The following is a 7,305-nucleotide window of genomic DNA, read 5'->3' on the forward strand; positions in this document are numbered from 1 at the left end:
ACATCTGTAGCCATGACATACTTTGAAAGGCTGGTCATGGCTCACATCAACATCATCATCCCAGACACCCTGGACCCACTCCAATTCCTGTACCACCCCAACAGATCCAGAGATGATGCAATCTCTATTGCACTCCACACTGCCCTTTCTCACCTGGACAAAAGGAACACCTATGTGAGAATGCTGTTCATTGACTACAGCTCAGTGTTCAACACCAATGTGCCCACAAAGCTCATCACTAAGCTGAGGACCCTTGAATTAAACACCTCCCTCTGCAACTGGATCCTGGACTTCCTGATGTGCCGCCCCCAGGTAGAGAGGGTAGGCAACAACACATCTACCACGCTGATCCTCAACATGGGGGCCCCTCAGGGGTGCATGCTTAGTCCACTCCTATACTCCCTGTTCACCCACGACTGCGTGGCCACACATGACTCCAACAACATCATTAAGTTTGCAGACAGCACGATGGTGGTAGACCTAATCACCAACGACGATGTGACAGCCTACAGAGAAGAGGCCAGAGTCCTGGTAGTGAGGTGCCAGGACAACAACCTCTCCCTCAACATCAGCAAGTTGAAGGAGCTGATCATGTATTACAGGAAATGTAAGGCCGAGCATGCCCCCATTCACATCGACGGGGCTGTTGTGGAACAGGTCGGGAGCTTCAAGTTTTTCGGTGTCCACATCACTATGGAACTATCATGGTCCACACATATCAACACAGTCGGGAAGAGGGCACGACAATGCCTCTTCGCTCTCAGGAGGCTGTAAAGATTCGGCATGGGCCCTCAGATCCTCAAAAGGTTCTACAGCTGCACTATTGAGAGCATCTTGACTGACTGCATCACCGCTTGGTATGGCAACTGTTTGGCATCCGACTGCAAGGTGCTACAGATGGTAGTGCGTATGGCCCAGTACATCACTTGGGCTGAGCTACCTGCCATCCAGGACCTCTATACCAGGCGGTGTCAGAGGAAGTTGTCCAAAACTCCAGCCACTCAAGTCATAGACTGTCCTCTCTGCTACCGCACGGCAAGTTTGGAACCAACAGGACCCTGAACAGCTTCTACCCCCAAGCTATAAGACTGCTAAATGGTTAGTTAAATAGTTAACCAATAGCTACCCTGAATATACGCATTGACCCTTTTTGCACTAATCTCTTTTGACTCATCACATACTGTATGCTGCTGTTACTGTTTATTATCTATCCTGTTGCCTAGTCACTTTATCCCGACCTAAATGTACATACCTATTTCAACTACCTTGTAACCCTGCACATCAACTCAGTACTGGTACCTGGTGTATATAGCCAAGTTATCGTTATTCATTGTGTATTTATTCCTTGTGTTATTATTTTTCTGTTTGTTCCTCGTGTTATTATTTTTCTCAGTTTTAGATTATTTTTCTACTATTTCAAAAAATATATATATATCTTTGCATTTTTGGGAAGGGCCCGTAAGTAAGTATTTCCCTGTTAATTTACACCTGTTGTTTGCGAAGAATGTGACAAATAAAATTTGATTTGATCATAGGAGTGTAGGCCTAATATCAATGCAATTCACAGTGCATAGATGTGTTGATTGCTTTAGTACATTCAATTAAAGTGTGTTTAGTGCACTGTGAATGCATTGTATTGATAGGCCAGTAGGCCTACAGCATGCAAGATCTGCTTTGGTACGCATATACTGTTACACCAATCCAGTTCAGTAGATGGCAGTGGAGTGCCTTTAGCTTTAACTTTCGTACCACAAAGCAAGGGGACTTGGATGGCATGCCAAATTGTATGACTGATTCAGCTAATAGCCCTCCCGTGTGGAAACCTCACATTTATCAATACAAAAAATTCACCTGGATGTGACTTGTATGTTCAACATTGTGTTAACAATGTTCAACATTGTGTTAACACCATTTTACAATAATGCTTGCTGATTAAATCATTTGGTGTGATGAACCAACAACAAAGGGAGAAATGCAGAGAACAAGGTAAAGCAATTTTACCAGTTGTATTTCAAATCAAATAACATTTTATTGGTCACATACACATGGTTAGCAGATGTTAATGCGACTGTAGCGAAATGCTTGTGCTTCTAGTTCCGACAGTGCAGTAATATCTTAACAAGTAATCTAACAATTTCACAACAACTACCTTATACACACAAGTGTAAAGGAATGAATAAGAATATGTACATATAAATATATGGATGAGCGATGGCCGTGCGGCATAGGCAAGATGCAGTAGATGGTATAGAGTACAGTATATACATATGAGATGAGTAATGTAGGGTATGTAAACATTATATAAAGTGGCATTGTTTAAAGTGATACATTTATTACATCCAATTATTAATTATTAAAGTGGCAAGAGATTTGAGTCTGTATGTTGGCAGCAGCCACTCAATAGAAGCTGTTTTTCAGTCTCTCGGTCCCTGCTTTGATACACCTGTACTGAGCTCGCCTTCTGGATGATAGCGGGGTGAACAGGCAGTGGCTCGGGTGGTTGTTGTCTTTGATGATCTTTTTGGCCTTCCTGTGACATCGGGTGATGTAGGTGTCCTGGAAGGCAGGTAGTTTGCCCCCGGTGATGCGTTGTGCAGACCGCACTACCCTCTGGAGAGCCTTACGATTGTGTGCGGAGCAGTAGCCGTAACAGGCTGTGACACAGCCCGACAGGATGCTCTCGATTGTGCATCTGTAAAAGTGTGTGTGTGTTTTCGGTGACAAGCCAAATTTCTTCAGCCTCCTGAGGTTGAAGAGGCGCTGTTGCGCCTTTTTCACCACGCTGTCTGTGTGGGTGGACCATTTCAGTTTGTCCGTGATGTGTACGCTGAGGAACTTAAACTGTTTACCTTCTCCACTACTGTCCCATCGATGTGGATAGGGGGGTGCTCCCTCTGCTGTTTCCTGAAGTCCACGATCATCTCCTTTGTTTTGTTGATATTGAGTGAGGTTATTTTCCTGACACCACACTCCGAGGGCCCTCACCTCCTCCCTGTAGACCGTCTAGTCGTTGTTGGTAATCAAGCCTACCACTGTAGTGTCGTCCGCAAACTTGATGATTTAGACTGTCATTATAGAGACACCTATTGGATAAATGTGGCAACTCCTCTCCTGCAATATTTTTTTTTTGGGGGGGGGCTTATTTTCAGGCTTTGTGGGTGGGTTTTTAGTGCTCATTGGACTAGACATTTGAGCTAGACCTGGCAACCCTGTGTGCACCGCATTAACTAGTGCACATACGACTGAGAAACCGTCAACATTTGCTTTGTCCTTCTTCACGCTACTCTGAGTCTGTTGTCAAATAGTTAAATCAACTACAGCTCCAAGAGAATTAGAACAACAGACGTTTGAAATTATAAGTAATTTTTTTGAAGACCTGGATGCAGTAGGTTTTCAGAAGGGAGACGGATGCATTAAGCCCGGAGGACCTGGAGATGGTAAGAATTTTGTTCTAAGCACACACTAGCTATGTTTCCATTAACTTGTCCAGTGATTTTTTTGTAAATGTGTATTGTTGTAATGTCACCATCTTTATTGCAAAAATAAATACAAATACGCACAACTTTAAGTTGCATATTCATTTCACAGAGGTAATAAACTGCCCGTTGATCATCACAGAAATTGATAAAACAGGACCATGTTTGCAAAACAACAGATCCCCGGATGACGCAATACCCATCGCACTGCACACTGCCTTATCCCATCTGGACAAGAGGAATACCTATGGAGGAATGCTGTTCATCGACTACAGCTCAGCCTTCAACACCATAGTGCCCTCCAAGCTCATCACTAAGCTCGGGGCACTGGGTCTGAACCCCGCCCTGTGCAATTGGGTCCTGGATTTCCCGATGGGCCAACCCCAGGTGGTGAAGGTAGGCAACAACACCTCCGCTACACTTATCCTCAACATGGGGGCCCTACAAAGGTGCGTGCTAAGCCCCCTCCTATACTCCCTGTTCATCCAAGACTGCGTGGCCATGCACATCTCCAACTCAATCATCAAGTTTGCAGAAGACGCAACGGTGGTAGGCCTGATTATCAACAACATCAAGACAGCCTACAGGGAGGAGGTGAGGGCCCTGGCAAAGTGTTGCCAGGAAAATAACCTCTTATGAACGAGCTAATCGTGGACTTCAGGAGTGCAGTGGAGAGGGTGAAAAGCGTTACGTTTCTCGGCGTACATATCACTGACAACCTGAAATGGTCCATCCACACAAACAGTGGTGAGGAAGGCGCAACAGCGCCTCTTCAAACTCAGGAGGCTGATTAAATCATTTGGTGTGATGAACCAACAACAAAGGGAGAGAACGCGTTTCCACTGCTACAATAGCGGAAAACTTTACACCACTCCAGCAGAAGCTTGGCATTGCGCATGGTGATCTTAGGCTTGGGTGCGGCTGCTCGGCCATAGAAACCCATTCCATGAAGCTCTCGACTAACAGTTCTTGTGCTGATCAAAAAGAAAGGAGGACCAAGGCACTCTTCATATAATTAATTAAAATGCCTTTATTAGTATGGCATGTTCAACAGAAACAAAGTTGTTTAAAAACCGACGCGTTTCGGCTGCATGGCCTTCGTCAGGGAGTACAGTTCTTGTGCTGATGTTGCTTCCAGAGGCAGTTTGGAACTCGGTAGTGAGTGTTGCAACCCAGGACAAACGATTTTTACGCGCTACGCACTTCAACACTCCCATTCTGTGAGCTTGGCCTACCACTGGGCTGAGCCATTGTTGCTCCTAGATGGTTCCATTTCACAATAACAGCAGGGCAGCCTTTTCTGGCCGCAACTTTGGCCGCTGCAACTGGCCCGTCCGACGCAGCTCCAACTGACCCGTCCAACGCAGCTGCAGTTCCGCAGCTGCAACTGGCCCGTCTGATGCCGCCGCAACTTCGGCAGCTGCAACTAGCCCGTCTGACGACACAACTTTGGCAGCTACAACTGGCCCTGACCGACCCGCACCGCTTCCCTGTGGTCCTCCTCGAGGCCGGTGTCGTCCCGCTGCTGGTGCAGCACGTCATTCTATGCATCAGTACAGGAGGTCTACGTCAACGGCCTCTAGGCATTACGCACACCTGGTTCCCATTCCCCCCTGATTAGTAATTGCATATATGTGCTCTCTGTTCACCATTGTGTAGATGTTATTACGAGTCTCGTCCCGTGTGTATTTATTAGAGTTTAACCTTTGTTTGGGTTTCATCCCTGTGTTTTTGTATACTTGTTTTGGGCTTCATTCCCGTGCCTTTTCATGGCATGTTGTATTTTTGGGACAACTCTTAAAACCCCTATCTCGTATTCCTGTGCCTATCTCCAAACAATTGAATTGGCCACAGGTGGACTCCAATCAAGTTGTAGTGCCATCTCAAGGATGATCAAAGGAAATTGAATGCACCTGAGCTAAATTTGGAGTGTTAAAGCAAAGGGCTGTGAATACTTATGTAAATGAGATTTTTCTGTAAATTTGCTAAACATTCTACAAACATGTTTTCACTTCATCATTATGGGGTATTGTGTGTAGATCGGTCAGAAAAATATATGTATTCCGTTTTTAATTCAGGCTGTAACACAACCAAATGTGAAATAAATCAAGCGTTATGAAAACCTTCTGAAGGCACTGTAAATGTATTGACGCAAAAGAGTAGCCTCGACGTAGGCATAATTTGGCTAAGTAATTGTCTGCAAGTAAACATGTTATCTAAATCATCATAATTGACACAGGCTACATTTCCAGTCAAATTATAAATGGTGTAGTTCCAACTTTCGGATAGACACGTAACAGCGTCAGATCAGCTGGTCTGCTATTTCGATTTTTTTTCATTGCAAGCAGCGTTATTTTAGCTAGGAGCGCTGCGTAATCTCCCATTTAATAGAGAAATCCAGCGGTAACTTGCAGGCAACCTATGGCTTGTATTCATGGATGCCAAGGGAAGCCAGGCTTCCCCAAATATTTGACCAATATTTTTTTTATTACTATTCAATTATTGATTTTTCGCCTCTGTGTTTTCATAATTTTCCTCAATGGCTGAATCTCACCGGAGAAATCATCAGAGCGAGGGAAACAGAACGCTTCAGTCTCAGTATGTGTAGCCCATGTATCTGATGCTCCCTTTTATATATTTTTTAAATAAAATAATTTGCCAATCAGTGTTGAGCTGATCTCAGCTGTGGGTTGTCCTGGTGCAGCAAAATGCCTCCCAAGGGAGGCCAGTTTGGATTTGGCTTCACACCAATCAAATCACATCCTAAGCACAACATCATTTTCATTTCTTGTCCACTTGTGTTGATGTCCTGCAGTAGCTAGCTTGCTAAATCAGCCCATTCCTATTCCATAGATGGAGATGTGGATTTGGACTTATGGTGTTGACAGGCCAATGATTATGAGGGCGATTTGAATTGATCAATAAATTAATATTCTGTGCCACTGGCCAGAGAAGATTGAAGTTCAATATGTAGCCTAGCCCTTTAAGATTCACTTTAAGAAGCTATTAATAAGAAATTACACTGGTCACTCAAAACAACTTTGTTTTCAATTGTATATTTGTGCCTAGTGTGTAATTGTGTCTTTATGTTTTTAATAAAAAATAGAGCTGCATTGTGAAACAGCTGGACTGTGTCTCAGTGTTTTGGTGTTAATTATTACCAGTATTTGTAATCTCAGTCTTCTGTATTTGGTTCAGTCTGTATGATGACTCAGATGGCTTGTTCAATACCATGAACAACATTTCAATCAGTGAGTTCAAGCAACTGATGTCAAACAACATACAGCTTAGTCTTTTGCCAGATGTAGGCCGGACGGCTTGGCACTCTACCTGGCTGGTACTAGTCTACCAAACGTGATCTAGTCTCACTAGGCAGACGGCTTGCCTCCCACATTCTCACATGAGCTCAACGTGATCTGGTTGCTTCTCATCGAGAGAGAATGTGGTGATGTAGTTCTAACTTCTGATCACTAGAGAACAGCATCTTACTTATTTTCACTAGAAGGTACTCCCTCCTAATGTTGTCATACACACCATTTGATGACAATAGGATCACAGAGGGATTAACCATACTCATCAATATGTTTTATATTAGGATGTGTATTGGTGACCACTGTTGTCTTCTGTTGCAATTTAATTTTTTCATGTTTTGTGGCAACAGTGAGAGAAGCATGCGTCCTCACACAAACACACATCTTCACAAAATGTACCTACATGTCAGACGACATATCGGATTGTACACTGAGGCTAGGGTGTTTGCAGCAACTACTGTGTTTAAAAAAAAAATACATCCTTAGTTGTAGACACAACAAAAAGCCAAGAATATCTA

The sequence above is a fragment of the Salvelinus alpinus genome, chromosome 12 (genome assembly GCF_045679555.1).
Source record: "Salvelinus alpinus chromosome 12, SLU_Salpinus.1, whole genome shotgun sequence".
Classification (NCBI taxonomy): Eukaryota; Metazoa; Chordata; class Actinopteri; order Salmoniformes; family Salmonidae; genus Salvelinus; species Salvelinus alpinus.